The sequence below is a fragment of the Dendrobium catenatum genome, unplaced genomic scaffold (genome assembly GCF_001605985.2).
Source record: "Dendrobium catenatum unplaced genomic scaffold, ASM160598v2 original_scaffold_237497, whole genome shotgun sequence".
NCBI classification, from domain to species: Eukaryota; Viridiplantae; Streptophyta; class Magnoliopsida; order Asparagales; family Orchidaceae; genus Dendrobium; species Dendrobium catenatum.
Window position 1 is genome coordinate 270,554 of NW_021555905.1, and position 15,549 is coordinate 286,102.

Genomic DNA, 15,549 nt, shown 5'->3' on the forward strand with positions numbered 1-15,549 from the left:
CGATTCCCAATCGGTCAGATCCGTTCTATATCTCGCTTGGGACACGTGTTCATCTCGATGTGGTCGCTAGTATCGGCACGATGCGAATATGATTTACAAATATTTAGGGGGTTATATATCCATAAATACATTTTTATGTACTTATAAATTTAAAATTAAAATTATAAGTTTATTTATATAATAATTTAATAGTTCAAACACATTAATATATATATTATATTATATTTATAATTTTTATTTAATATATATTATTTATTTATTTATTTTATTATATTTATTTGTCAAAAAAAATTCATTTGATGGAATGAATTTCAAGACAATATTCTTTTTTTTAGAGAAGCAAGAAGCTATATCAATGTGGTACTAATCAGCCCATTGGGCTACTTCTCACAAATGTGGAGTATTGTACCACTTAATGCATTTAAATTGAAAGAGGTGTTTAACATTCTTGGTAAATGGGGGTTTGTTATGCCCACTATTTACTTCTTAAAGATTCTTGGAAGAGCTTTATCATTACTGACAGGAACCCATGTATGGGGGGGATTTGGTTCTATACTATTTACCAGGTGTGGCGAGCAAGGAATAACATGAAGCATGGAAGGAAGTATAGATCTCTGTCCATTATAGTAACTACGGTGCTTTCGCTCTTACCTAGGCCTTATAGATTACTGATTCTGGAGCAATGGGGTACAAATCAGCTCGTTGGTCTACCTTCTCACAAAAAATGCTAAGCCCCTCGCCCCCCCACCCTCCCTCTAAAGATTGGTTGAGGTTTAATGTGGATTCATCTTCAATACCTTTTAATTAGGTAGTTCTTGGGATTATCGTTTAGAATTATGAGAGAGTTTTGGTTAGTGAGGGTGGTAAATGCATTGAACATTGGGATGCCTTTCAAGTGGAGGTTTTGGTGGTTGCTGTTATCCGAGAAGTGATTATGGAGTGGATGCTTGAGATGGAGGGGATTATCCTAGAAGGATATTGCATTAGTGTAATCAAATGGTTGCATCAGCTGAATGACCACCAGTACAAAGGCCACTACAGCTTTGAAGGACTGAATCTTTCATTTTTGATGGAATTTAAGTAGGTTATTTTTAAATATATAAATAGGGATAGTAATTGGCCTACAGATTATTGTGCCAAGTTAGATTTGCATGATAGTTTTATTTTTTATGATGTTAATAATGGTGAATTCTCCTCAACCCTTTTGTCTTTATTGAGGGGGGATAGTGATAGGACTTAGTAACTAATGAGAGTATACATGTAACTAGTTTCAATTCTTTTTTAATGCAAAATGTAGAAGTTGAGCTCTACCTCCCCCTCTCTCATTCTCTCTACCTCCCTTTATCTAAAAATACATATCTCTCACTTTCTCTCTCTCCCTTACCCCGTCTTTCCATCCCACTCTCTCTTACTCTCTACCCCACTTGCTCTCACTCCATCTTTCTCTCTTTTATATCTCACTCACTCACATCTCGCTCTATCTATCATCTGTCAACCTCCTCTCCATCACTCTCATTCTCTCTTATTTTATCTCTTCTTTGTTGACCTTATTTTTATATGAGGTCATTAGGTACAACATAAACTTATGATTATACATCTACCTATTTATTGTCTTGTGTATGCATATCAAATGTGCATTTATTTAAATACCAAGTGCTTTCATGTATATGCTTATGTGGGTGAGCATATCCTTTGATTACTGCTTTCATCCAAAAAACTAAGAGAACTAGTCCAACTAAAATACAGTTTTAGTCATAAGTCTGGTAGTCATTCTGCCCATTTATTATCTTGCATTTGTATGTTATATGTGCATTTTTTTAAATTTAAAATGCTTGAATATGCTTACACGAGTAAGCATGTCATATCATCCTAAAAACTAAGAGGACTAATCCAAATGAAATAGTGATTTGGTCTTAAGTCTGGCAGGGGTTCTACCCATTTGTTATCTTGCATTTGCATGTCATATGATCATTTATTTAAATTCAAAATGCTTGTGTATCTATGCTCACATGATTGAGCATATCCTATGGATACTTGGTTTCATCCTAAAAACCAAGCAAACTAGTCCAACTAAAATACCAATTTGGTCTAAAGTCTGGTAAGGGTTAGGCTTGTTTATTTTCTTGCATTTGCATGTAATATGTGTGTTTATTTAAACTCAAAATGCTTGCATGTCGATGCTTATGCCAGTTAGCTTATCCCATCATCACTTGATTTCATTATAAAAATCAAGCGGACAAGTCTAACTAAAATACCTATTTCATCCTTATTCTAGTAATGGTGCTACCCATTTTTAGTCTTACATTTTTTATTGTTTTATACTTTTGCCTTTTAGCATATGTAGTGTCTTGCATGGGTATGTTAATTTTAGGCTTTATATTATAATTTCTTAAGTTGTCCTTCTCTCGTTTACAAAAACTTCTCACTCATGTCATTATTTAAATCAAAATCTGAGTTAGTTCATATCTCTTTTTACCTTACACAATTAAAAAAAATTCATAAGGGTCCTTAGTTAGGCTCATTCACCTTACAATCATCAATAATCTAGAATTTCCTTTAGGGATAAAGCATATTTAGTCTAGTATGATCTTCAGATTCAGCAATCAAATTGGGTTTAGCTAGTTCAAACATTGAGTTCAATTTTTTGTTAAATCATAGAAAATATCTAGAAAGTTGATTTTCAACCTCAACGTCATTGCTTCCCAGTCTGCTAAGGAAACTCAAATTAAGTTTGGATAAAGTATTGAGAACCATCATGTGACATTTATTGCACCACATGGTGACGTGGTGGCAACTACTGAGTCCCGTAAGTCAAATTCCATCCAAGTTATCATCGACGGTGGGTATGTAGTTTCTCCTGTAGCTACTAAACCCTCGATATTCTCTTTCTTGACCTTCCCCAATCAATATTCATGATTAAGGTGAAGTCTCCAATCAACGCTAAAACTCCTTTGTTTGAAAACTTTGAGATGGGGCCATCTTCTGGAGTAAGGAAGATGACAAATTCTTAAAGAGAACAATTTGATTGTTGCTACAATAAAAGCAGCAAGGAAAGTAGATTCTATAACTTCTGAGGAGTATGTTAAATCTCCTCAGCTAGTTAGTGGATGATTTCATCCACTCTCAGTCGCTACTGGATAAGAGAATGTATCGCTTATATTGAATTCTCCTCCCAATACATTCCATAAAGATCCTATCCTACCCTCTTTATTGAAAGAAAGAGGAAATTCATGTTCTTATTGAAGGGATTAATCGATGACTGTGCCACTAGTTACAAGAGTCAAATACTGAATTTTTGAGAAGTGTTAGGGATGTAATCTCTCTTGAAATATAACCACACTGAATTGGAAGGTAAGGAGTGGCTCATCCTATAAAAAGAAGAGTTCAATTCCAAGAATTGGGTCCTAGTCGACCAATTATTATTACAAATCATCGTAGGGAGCTAAAGAAGTTCTCATATCATAATCAACATGTAGCATTAATTCACGTGCATAGTCAACAAACTCCTGTTAGATCTTTAAGGAATGAAGCAATAGCTTGTTGAAGGTATAATCTCATATCTCCCCTATCTTCACACTAGTCTAGAAATCATCCTGTAAAAGCTTATATTCACCCTTCAAGTTAACATTCATCAAGGGTTGATCAACCACTACAGGAAAATCATCGATTTCCGGCGGCCTTTTCCGGCGGTAATTGAACCTTTTCCGGCGGTTTTGAGGTTTTCCGGCGGTTCATTTACCGCCGGAAAAAACGGCGTAGGAAAATAAATACCGGCGGTTTTTACCGGCGAGCGAATTATATTCTGGCGGCTCTCCGGCGGTTTCATAAACCGCACGCCGAATTAAAAAAAAAAAAAACTGCCGTGAGGCTCGCCACACCCGCTTCCGCTCCCGCGCCGCGATTCGCCTCGCTCCGGCTCCCTCTCCGACGCCTCCGTCCCGCCTCACTACACGCGCCACACCGCAGCTCCATTTCCTGCGCGTGTGCTGCCCGCGACGTCGTGCGCCCCGCTGAAGCGGCTACTCGAACGGAGACCTGTTGGATTAAACCCCTGCTATCAAACCGAAATGCTAATGTCAAACTAAGATTTATTCTCAATAGGTTTTATTTATCTATAGTTCTAACCTGTAAATAATAACATTTTAATTTATTAAAAAGGAAGTAATTAATTTTAAAATAAAAAATTAATTATTTAATAAATATAAAAATTAACTAACTAATAATTTAAACATGAATATAATTAAATAGTTAATATAACTTTTAATATTATTTGTTAAATCATTAATAGTTTAAATTTATTATTATTTTTAATTTTTTAAAAGCCGCCGGAAACGTTAAAAAGCCGCCGGAAAGCCGCCGGTAATCCGCCGGAAAGCCGCTGGAAAATTCCGCGGGATAATTTTGCGGGAAATTAGCCGTCGCAAAATTTTGCGGGGAAATTAGCCGTCGGAAAGCCGCCGGAAAATTTTGTAGGAAATAAGCCGTCAAAAACCGCCGGAAAGCCGCCGGAAACCAGACCGCCGGAAAGCCGCCGGAAAATTCCGCCGGTAATAAGTGATTTTCCTGTAGTGAACACCACACATGTGGTGCAAATCATCTTCTCATTTTGATAGAGGAAATTAAAGTTCACAAATTAATTAACATAAGTATTTGATATGAAAAGGGTTTGGTCGCCTAAGATGGTTCCCACTCCCATTGCATTAATGGCACATAGAAATAATCCAGTGGATGAAAGATCAAGGAAAGGAAAATTTCTTAAAGAATTGTCCCCTGCTAGAGAATATACTCTGAGTAACCATCATAATCTGGAAGGAAAGTCAATTAAGGAGATAGTGGATCATCTAAAATAAATTATCCACCAGATCAAAGAGCAAGAAGTTTTAGAAGATGTGGACATGAAGGAAGAAATGTCCAATAGTGTCAACATGGTTGATAGACGTTTATCTCTACAAAGAGAGAAAAAGGTAAGGACAAATTAGGAAGTGCTAAAAAAGATGATGATGATACAATTGATTCAGCTCACCATATGCTAGAACAACTGCATGATAAAGATAGACAAACACTCAAAATAGATAAGAAACTAGACGAAATGATTGTAATGAAATCCATCATGCAAGGTAATGGGCCTCTTGTTGTGGATACTCAAGTTTTATCTTCCCCTAATAAATCAGTACACTTAATTACTAAGTATAGGGGAATCTTAATAGAAGAACTAGAAAAATTGTTGAAAAAAAAAAGAGAAGGTTGAACAATCATCAGTGCAGTCTTTTGATATCAAGCAAATGGTGGAAGAATAAGATAGAAAGGCATGAGCTAAATCTTTGGGTACTTCATTTGTTCTAAAGGAAGGATCATATTTGAATGAGTATAATTTAGTCTCTTATATAAATGATTTATACCTCCTTTCAAATATTTTAATGGTACGGGTTATCCTAGGCAACACCTGTTGGGAAATTTCTATAAGTGGGCCCATATTATTATACATATAAATACAGTTTTATACATTAGTTGCTATCGAAAATTAAGCCAATTAAATTTGTGATCTATTTAATTATTAAATTATTATTTGGCTTATGTGGCATCTCATTTAAATTTTGTATGGAATTAAATTTGTGTAGAGGCCGGGTATTTATTTTATTTTAATGATGGGCTGAAATAAAATATTTACACTTTAAGTATATAAGGGTCGTGGTCCCCAGTTTAAGCGGTGAAGTTATCATTTTCCCTCATTTTCCCATCTTGAGTGAAAAGAAAGGGTCTCTCGCTTTCTTGGAGAACATCGCTCTAAACGTGGAAGATCGAAAGACCTTGATTTTGCATTTCAATGGATTCAGGTACGCTTTCGAAAATTCTTCTCGATGATTTAACATGTCGTTCGGAGACGATCGAATTGATTTTTGTGTCTCCTTTAAAATCCTAACAAGTGGTATCAGAGCCCGGTTGTCATGTTAGATCACCGAGATATGAATTTCTATAATCATGTTATTAACTAGTTGAGTTTTTCGGTCACTAGCGATCTTCGTTTGAGAGTTTTCATATGCAAAGATTCTGATTTCTCAGCATAAATTTATTGCCATAATTTTCAAGACTAATTTGTTTAAGTTATTCATTAAGTTTTGAGAAATTCAGAAATTTTTATATGAATAACAATTCAGTTGTTTGTTAATTATTCACTGTTCATTATCAAATTTGTTAATCGTTTTTTCTTTGAAGACGATAGAAGAAGATGAACTGATGGTTATTATTTTTTATTTTTTTTTCATTTGCGGTTACCGTAATTGAAAAGACGTAACTGTTGGATAATTACAGTTACTTTAATGCTTCATTTAATTTTGACGTTTTTCATATATGAATTATTTAATTTATAACTAGCTTGTTTGCATATAAAAGCTAGTATTAAAATCGTGAATGTGCATTTGTAACTGAATGATTCTTAATAAGGTATCTCGATATTGATGATTTGTAATCATTACTCCCTTAACTGTAGTTATTTTTCATTAACTATTGATTAAGGATTTCTAAATAATTAATTCTTAAATTAGAATTAATCTTTTTGAAGGAATTTCAAATTCCTTGTCTCTAAATTTTATTTGCTGTATTGGATTTAGAAATATTTTGTTCATATATATATTTATGAATTTAATATTTCTATTTTGATAGAATTATTCATTAATTCAAAATTAAATTAAATTGAAATAATATGTCACCAAAGTGACCTCTATTAAATCAATTTATTTAATATTAAAATTATTTGAATAATGCTAAGGAATTTTTTTCTAGTCTATGCGAAAATTAATCGGCCCAAAGGAAGATTATTTTTTGGCCGGACTCTAAAGATATAGTTATAAATATGTGATAATTTAATTTATTCATGCATATAGTAAGTCGGTCCAAAGAAAGGCTTATTATTGGCAGAATTTATTATCAATATTTATTAACTATAATTTTAAGAGTACCATTTACAAATTGTAATTTCTGTCCAAAGACTAAATTATTATGTTGTGTTAGGTATCTTATAAAGGGCCCACCATATACTGTTGCTAATTGTGAGTTAATTTTGTTCTTTTTCAGTTAATGTTTCTTCTATATCTGCCAATTTACATAACATTCCAGTGCTTAGTGGCTCTAATTTTAAGAAATTGAAAGAGCACATTACTATCGTTCTTGGGTGTATGGATCTAGACTATGCGATTCGGACTGAACGCCCTCCCGCCCTTACTGCGGAAAGCACTATTGAACAAAGGGCAAATTTTGAAAAGTGGGAGCGTTCAAACCGCATGAGTCTTATGATCATGAAGCACTCAATTCCAGATACCATTAGGGGTGCAATGCCTGAGGAGGAAAATGCTAAGAAATTCCTAAGCCAAATAGCAGACCGTTTCGTAGGTTCTAAAAAGGTCGAAACAAGTACTATTCTTAATAAACTTGTTTCAATGCGGTATAAAGGCAAAGGGAATATAAGAGAGTACATTATGGAAATGTCTAATCTTGTTACAAGACTAAGAGCATTAAAGTTAGAATTGTCTGATGACATTCTTGTGCATCTAGTCTTAATCTCTCTTCCTGCACAATTCAGTCCTTTTAAGATAAGTTACAATACTCAAAAGGAAAAATGGACTCTTAATGAGCTCATTGCTCAATGTGTGCAAGAGGAAGAAAGATTGAAACAAGAAAAGGTAGAAAGTGCTCACTTAGCTTCTTCCTCTCATGATTTTGCTGCCAAAAGGAAAATGAATTATAAAGTTAAAGGAGCTGCAGATAAAGGGACTTCACAACCTAAAGTGCAACAGAAGCAAGATCAAGTTATTACTTGTTTCTTTTGCAAGAAGACTGGTCATGTGAAGAAGGATTGTCCAAAATATGCTAACTGGCTCGTCAAAAAGGGTAAACTTCTGAATTATGTTTGTTCTGAAGTTAATTTGTCCTTAGTACCAAATCACACTTGGTGGATAGATACTGGTGCAACTACTCACATAAGTGTGACTATGCAGGGTTGTCTAAGGAGCAGAGTGCCAACTGATGCTGAAAGATTCATCTATGTGGGAAATGGCAATAAAGCTCCTGTTAAAGCTGTAGGCTTATATAGATTGTACTTAGAATCTGGTTGTACTTTAGATTTGTGTGAGACTTTTTATGTACGTAATTTAAGCCGGATCTGAATTTCCTAATTTCATCGTTTGGAACAATCTGTTCTGCTTGTTCATTGGAAATGGAAAATTTATGTCTCTTTCAATAATTTCTAAAAGTTGGCACCAGGTTTCTTTAAATGATAATTCTATATACAATTAATATTTTCTGCCCCACAAATAAATGAAACTTGCATACAATAATTTTGTACAAAGAGAAAATTTAACGATGAGAATCCTTTAATGTTATGGTAGAAGGCTATAGGACATAATTTCTAAACAGAATGAAAGGCTTGTGCAGATGACATGTCTTGATTCCCTTGAATTATACAGATTTATAAAATTTTATTGAATGTATTAGGGAAAACAAACAAATATTAATGAAATTAGGTGCCAAATAGGAGTCAATGTCTTGGAATTTTATATACTGAATTTCTGGCCATCCCTACAGCTTCTTGGAATGGTCATATAATTTATTACTTTCAAGATGATTATTCTCGTTATGGTACCTTATACTAATACATGAAAAATCAAGAATCATCTGGATGTATTTTAAGAATCTTCAAAGCTGAAGTTGAAAATCACTTGTGTAAGAGATTAAAGCTATTTAAATCTGACCGTGGTGTGAAACTATTGGTAGATATGATGATCAGCATGAACAACCTTCAAGGCCCTTTGCGAGATATTAGCAGAATGTGCTATGCGTTCCTCAATACACTATGCCGGGACTCCAAGCAAATGGTGTATGCTGGAGAGACGAAACCGAACCCTTACAAAGGATATGTTACAAAGTATGATAGGTCATTCTTCTTCTTACCTAGAAATCGCTTTGGGGAGAAGCCTTAAGATGCAGTTTATATTCCTAATAGAGTTCCAAGTAAAGGCATGTACTAAAAACCCATATGATTATGACTGGAATAAGCTTCAGTATTTAGGCATTTTCATGTAAGGGGATGTCCAGCTGAGCTAGGCCTTATAAGCCTAATTGAAAGAAAATAGACTCAAGACTGTTAGTTACTATTTGGTTGGATACTCTTGAAAGATAAGAGGTTTTAAATATTTATGATCTCAAGTAAAATCCTTTTTTGGACGGCAATGCTAAATTTATTGAGGATGTTTGAATTATAGTGGGATGATAAAGTTGAAAAGATTTTGATTTTGAGGAGGAAATATATACTATTTCCCTTAACTTACAAATTTTTTGAAAATGATCAGTAACTATGCCTGATATTATTCAGATTGTAATCCAGATAATCAAACATAATCTTGATTATCTCCCATCATCATAGGAGGACAACACCTCAAACTGATAAGTGCACATTAAAGAGATCACAAGAGAAGGAAAACCACAATTTCGGACTGATTATTTGTTTATATCTCTAAGAGCATGAGTTTATAATGGATTGGGAAAATGATCAAATCTCATTCAAGTCAGGTCAAACAATGCTTAATTTCAAGTGGATAAAGCCATGGAAGATGAGATGAAATCGATGAAAGACAATGAATGTTTTGAGGATCTTTCTGAATTGCCTGAGGAGCAAAAATCTATTGGTTGTAAAATGGATTTTTAAAACCTAAAAGAGATCAAAAAGGCAATATTGAAAGTATGAAAGCACGTTCTAGTTGCATAAAGGTTCACTCAAAGAGGAAGGCTTGATTTTAAAGAGACTTTCTCCCAGTTTCTTCGATAAGGACTCTTTTAGATCATTTATGGCACTTGTAGCTCATTATAATTTAGAGCTACCAGATGGATGGTAAGACTGCTTCCTTAATGCGAGACATTGAGGAAATACTATATATATGGTGCAACAGAAAATTTCATCTTTATTCAAAAAATCTGGTATGCAAGATTAAAGAAATCCATCTATGGTTTAAAGCTAAGCTTCCCGTCAAGGTGTATAAAAGTTTGATCGAATGTGAGTTTCTTCATTTGGTGTTTAAGGGAGTACACTGTTGATCAAATGTATTTGATCATGAAAGGTCATGGAGTAAATTTATTTACTGGTTTAATATTGTCGATGATTCTACTAGAAGCAGTTGATATAGGCTTATGCATGAGACTAGGAAGATTTCTTTCAAATAAATTTGGAAAGATGAAAGATCTTGGAAATGCATCTTTTGTGGTTGGGTATACACATCATTCGGGAATCGCTCCGTGGGTATACTATGGGTTATCGACAAACACCTAATAGGATAAAAGTGCTTAGCAAATTCTGGCATGAAGGATTGTGCACAGGGACTACACCCATGTGCCAAAGGGGATAAATTCAGTTTGCTTAATGCCCAAGAAATGAAGTTGAAAACAAGAGATGGATAAGATCCTTATGGCATCGGCAGTAAGGAGTCTTATGTAGCTCAGTTTGTACGCGTCCGGATTTGCTATATGTGGAGTCTTGGTAGATATTTAGAGTAACCCAGGAATGGTCATTGGAAAGCGTGAAAGGTTCATGAGGTTATCTAAAAAAAGGACAAGAGAATTTTAATGCTGCACATAATCAGAGATCTGATATTTAGAGATTCAGGGTATTACGACTCTGATTTTGCTGGTTGCCCGATAGTGGAGATCCACTTCCAGCTAATATTTTATGTTGGCTGGAGGACTAATTTCTGGAAAACGTGTCAAGCAGAAACTTATACTTCTTTCAACAATGGAAGCAGAGTTAATAGCTTGTCTATGAGGCTTCCAAATCAGGGGAATTATGGCTGCGAAATTTTATCACAGGCTACAATTGTTGATGACATTGAGGAGACATTAAATGATAAATTGTGATAATAAAGCAGTGAGTTATATGTTCCAAGAACACAGGGAGTTGTCAAATCAAAACACATACATAATTCTTGTTGTGAAAGAAGGGTTCAGAGTTCTCAAATTTGTATGAACATGATTAGTACTAACTTAATGATTGCACACCACTTACAAAAGGATTACAGCCTAAAGTATTTCATGAGCATGTGGCTCGTATGGGTGTAATGCTGTTTTGATTTAGCTAGCTTAGTGGGGTTTGTTTGTATTGTCAATTATTATGAACTTAATTTCTGATAGATAATGTATTGGTTATTTTGGTGATTGAAAACTCTGAAATACAGTTATTTGATTTCAATTGCAGTTTAGCATAAAGTATTGAATTTTTGTTATAACTCTTTTGAGTTATAAAATTGGACCAGTTGAAAATTGTCATGATTTGGAGATTAACTTACATGAAATTTTTCATGCTACACATTCCATATTCGATCTATGTCGTTTAATTATGTCAACATAGTGACATTGATGGGTCTTGTTTACGAAATATGTAACAAAGGTCGCTTGATTTCTATATTGATATGATTGATGGACCAGATTGTCTAGAGATGTTATTTGAGAAAGATAGCAAATTTGACCTCTTACAGTTATTTCAGAATGTATAATTATATGTATAATAAATATATAATATTATATATATATATATATATTATATTATATATATATATATGTTGCGCCAAGGTGGGAGATTATTGGGAAATTTCTATAAGTGGGCCCATATTATTATACATATAAATACAGTTTTATACATTAGTTGCTATCAAAAATTAAGCCAATTAAATTCGTGATCTATTTAATTATTAAATTATTATTTGGCTTATGTGGCATCTCATTTAAATTTTGTATGGAATTAAATTTGTGTAGAGGCCGGGTATTTATTTTATTTTAATGATGGGCTGAAATAAAATATTTACACTTTAAGTATATATAAGGGTCGTGGTCCCCAGTTTAAGCGGTGAAGTTCTCATTTTCCCTCATTTTCCCATCTTGAGTGAAAAGAAAGGGTCTCTCGCTCTCTTGGAGAACACCGCTCTAAACGTGGAAGATCGAAAGACCTTGATTTTGCATTTCAATGGATTCAGGTACGCTTCCGAAAATTCTTCTCGATGATTTAACATGTCGTTCGGAGACGATCGAATTGATTTTTGTGTCTCCTTTAAAATCCTAACAACACCTTGCTCATTTCAAAGCTACTTGCTGCAATATTGGTAGTAGTTATGTGTTGTTATTTAGGCAGTCCGTCAATTATTTATCCGCTATTGAATTTGATTGATATACTAAACTGACCAATGGGTCGGTCCTTACCTTCAATTACCTAAAAGCTATGTTTGTAAAAATATTTGTCTGTGCAAAGTATCAAATCACTATTAGTGATCTCGTAATTTAGAACTAGAAAGCTAGGTGAAAGTCTGGTAGACTATATCCTAAGTTGGAGGAAGCTCAACATGAGATGTGAGCCGCAACTATGAAAATAGCATGTTATAGAGACCCTTCTAAAAATAATTGCCTTTCTGTTGAAATATTTTATAATTAAAACAATCGAGAAGATATTAAGTAAAGCCTCTAATCTTTATGAGGAATCTTCTCAGCTATCCTTTTAAAAGGATCCAGCTTCTTTAGGAATGAAGAAGTTAAAATCTCAAAAAGTGTTATAGAACAAATTATCGGTAGTGTTTGCTATAGATATGGGAAAATAGTCGATGTAGATTCAGAAAAAAAATCCATATCGAGCTCATCAGTATTAGATGTACCATAGTCCTTAATGTGAGGTGGCCAGTAGTCTAGACCCCAACCTTATCTAACTTCAGAGAAATAAAAGAACAAGTTCAACTACTTTAGGAATAAAGTATATCAGTTTAAACAAGAGGCCATCAAGATAATGTTCATTACTCTCTTGAAGAAGCTATGATTTAAACTCCCTAGTCCCAAGAAACTAAAAGAAGTCAGTAAAGCTGGGCAACCCAATTATTGTTTGTATCATTAGATGTTAGGTCATGAGTTAGAAGATTGTATAACTTTTGAAGAGTGGATGGAATGAAACTATAAAGATGGGATAGTTATGATACCCAAATAATAATTAGTGGATTTGATTCAGGAATCTGCTAAATGTATATTTGGTGAACCTTCTACACCTTCTCCTATTTTAAAACCTAATGACGAGTAGGTATAGCTTTATCCCATTCTTATAAAATAACCCTAAACAATTTATATCACTCATATTTCCAGGAGCTCCCTAGAGTAAAAAAACCCATCCAGGTTGATCTGGTAGTTTGTGAGGAGAATAAGAATAATGTTTCAACATAAAAGCCTAAGGAAGTGCAAGTTGATCAAGCTCCTGCAGCTTTAAGAGAGGAATTTAGGATATGATAAATTTGTTATTTTTGCAAATAGTGAACATATTTCTCTTAAACCAATAACTCTATATGACTTTTATTTCATCCCTCCTAGGACTTAAAAAGTAATTGAAAGGGATTCTACGTATATCATATTTATTTCTGCTAACAAGAATCCTGAACAAAATATAAACAATGTTGAAAATAATTCTCTAGAAATGCCTATAACTGATGTATACAAATAATTTCATTACCATTATAATAGTGATTCAACTATACTTTATGTATAAGATGATCCTATCAATATAGAATTAGATGTATTTGATTCAGATGGTCCACCATAAGACAATAAGATGAGGACCGATGATCAACAATTATAACCCAATAAAGATCCTTCCTCCAAAGTAGTGGAATTCAACCTTCATTTTGGTAAAGTCTTACCTCCATGAGTTATAACTACTAATAAATCGAAGCAGGTTGTAGATAATCTACAAGTTTTCAACAAACCTTAATAAGTTCAACATTTATAATAGAGAATATAGAGATTTTAAAGGTGTATTATGATATTTTAGCGCTCTTTATAAAACTTCTTATAAAACTAAGAATTTACGTTGCTCTAATTCTCTCCGAAGAAATGAGGGAAGCTTTAGTCAAAGATTTACTTGATCGAGATATTTGTATTGATCAGCTAGCGTCAAGATAGATAAAAAAAGTAACACATTCTTCAAGGAAGTTCCAGGTGTCACATTTTCTGACAAATATTTGTTGTTGGGTACAACAGATCATAATAATCTATTGTATATTTCTATAAACGTAGATAACTTTAATGAATCTCGTGTGTTTGTTGATCTGAGTACATCGATCAATCTTATGACTTTTAGAACTCTTGCATAGATATGGGTGGACACTCGCAAACTTAGCTCCGATAAAAATATATTTCAAGGATTCAACTAGAAGGATGAGAGTACCTTAGGTTCAAGCACCTTCCTATAAGAAATATAAACCCTAAAAATCAAAGCCAAATTCCATATTATAGATTTTGAAGCCTCTTTTAACACTCTTTTAGGTTGACCCTGACTCCTTGAGTACATAATGGGGCCTTCCACTCTACATCTGTGTCTCAAATTCTCTCAAGAGCGAGACGAGCACTATATTAAAGGTGACATACAAACATTTATTATTCCCGGAGTCGGTATATATAAAGATACTTCATAATATCTACCTAAGAAGTAGACTGTTTTCTCTAAAAATCTTAAACTATCAAAAGTAGAAGTAAAGGAAAAAAGAAAAAGGATAAGAAAAATAAAAGGAAAATAAATAGTGTTCTAATCTCGAACATGACGTTCGTTGCTCACCTGTTGCTCCCTCATAAAGAGGTGATAGAATGGTACAATAATATAGAGGAAGAGGTCGAGGATGACAAAATTAAATAATACAAGAAAAGTAAAATCAATATAAAAAAATAAGAATACTTACAATACATAATCATTTGGAAACTAGCTCGAATGATGAATCATATATGCTTGGGAAAGACCCATAGGGTGTATAATATAAGAAATTCATAAATCAGCCAAAGTTTGAGATTTTTAAAGAAATTAATAATGACAATGATAAGGTCCAAATTTCTAAGTAAGATAATTTATATTTATCTATAATATGGAGGTTAAAAAGCTATTTGGAATATATTTCCTTAATCCCACTATGCTAGAATGATATAAAAAGGTTACAGGTGAAAGCCTTTCTTTCTTTAAACCCTAATAGTAAACCCAATATCTTTGTACCTTCTACCAGTAAACCTCCAGAAACTGATGTAACCCTCAATGATCCATTCATGGATGAGATAATAAAACTACTTTTTGATTGGTATTCGAACTCTATAAATAAATTTAATAAGTTTAACACCTTCAAATTGAACAAGAGGCAAAGCCAAGTAATTTGAATGCCCGTGGAAAACAAAATATAATAAATATACATTCGAGTATTGGCTTTGAAACTCTATACTCATTTGATGATGATGAATATTACTTAATTATATCAAATAATCTAGAGTTTGGTAGTCTTTTAAAGAACTTTATTTATAAGCTTCAGATGATTTGGATGACTCTTAAGTTAGGGATGTACCTCCTAAACTTAAAGAGGAAATTAAATCTACAATCGATGATCTAAAAGAAATAAATTTGGGCATCGAGGAAGACCCTCATCTAATATTCATAAGTTCTTTAATTAATGAGGATGAGACGAGCGACATGATTCAAATATTATCAAAATTCAAAGACTATTTCACATGGAG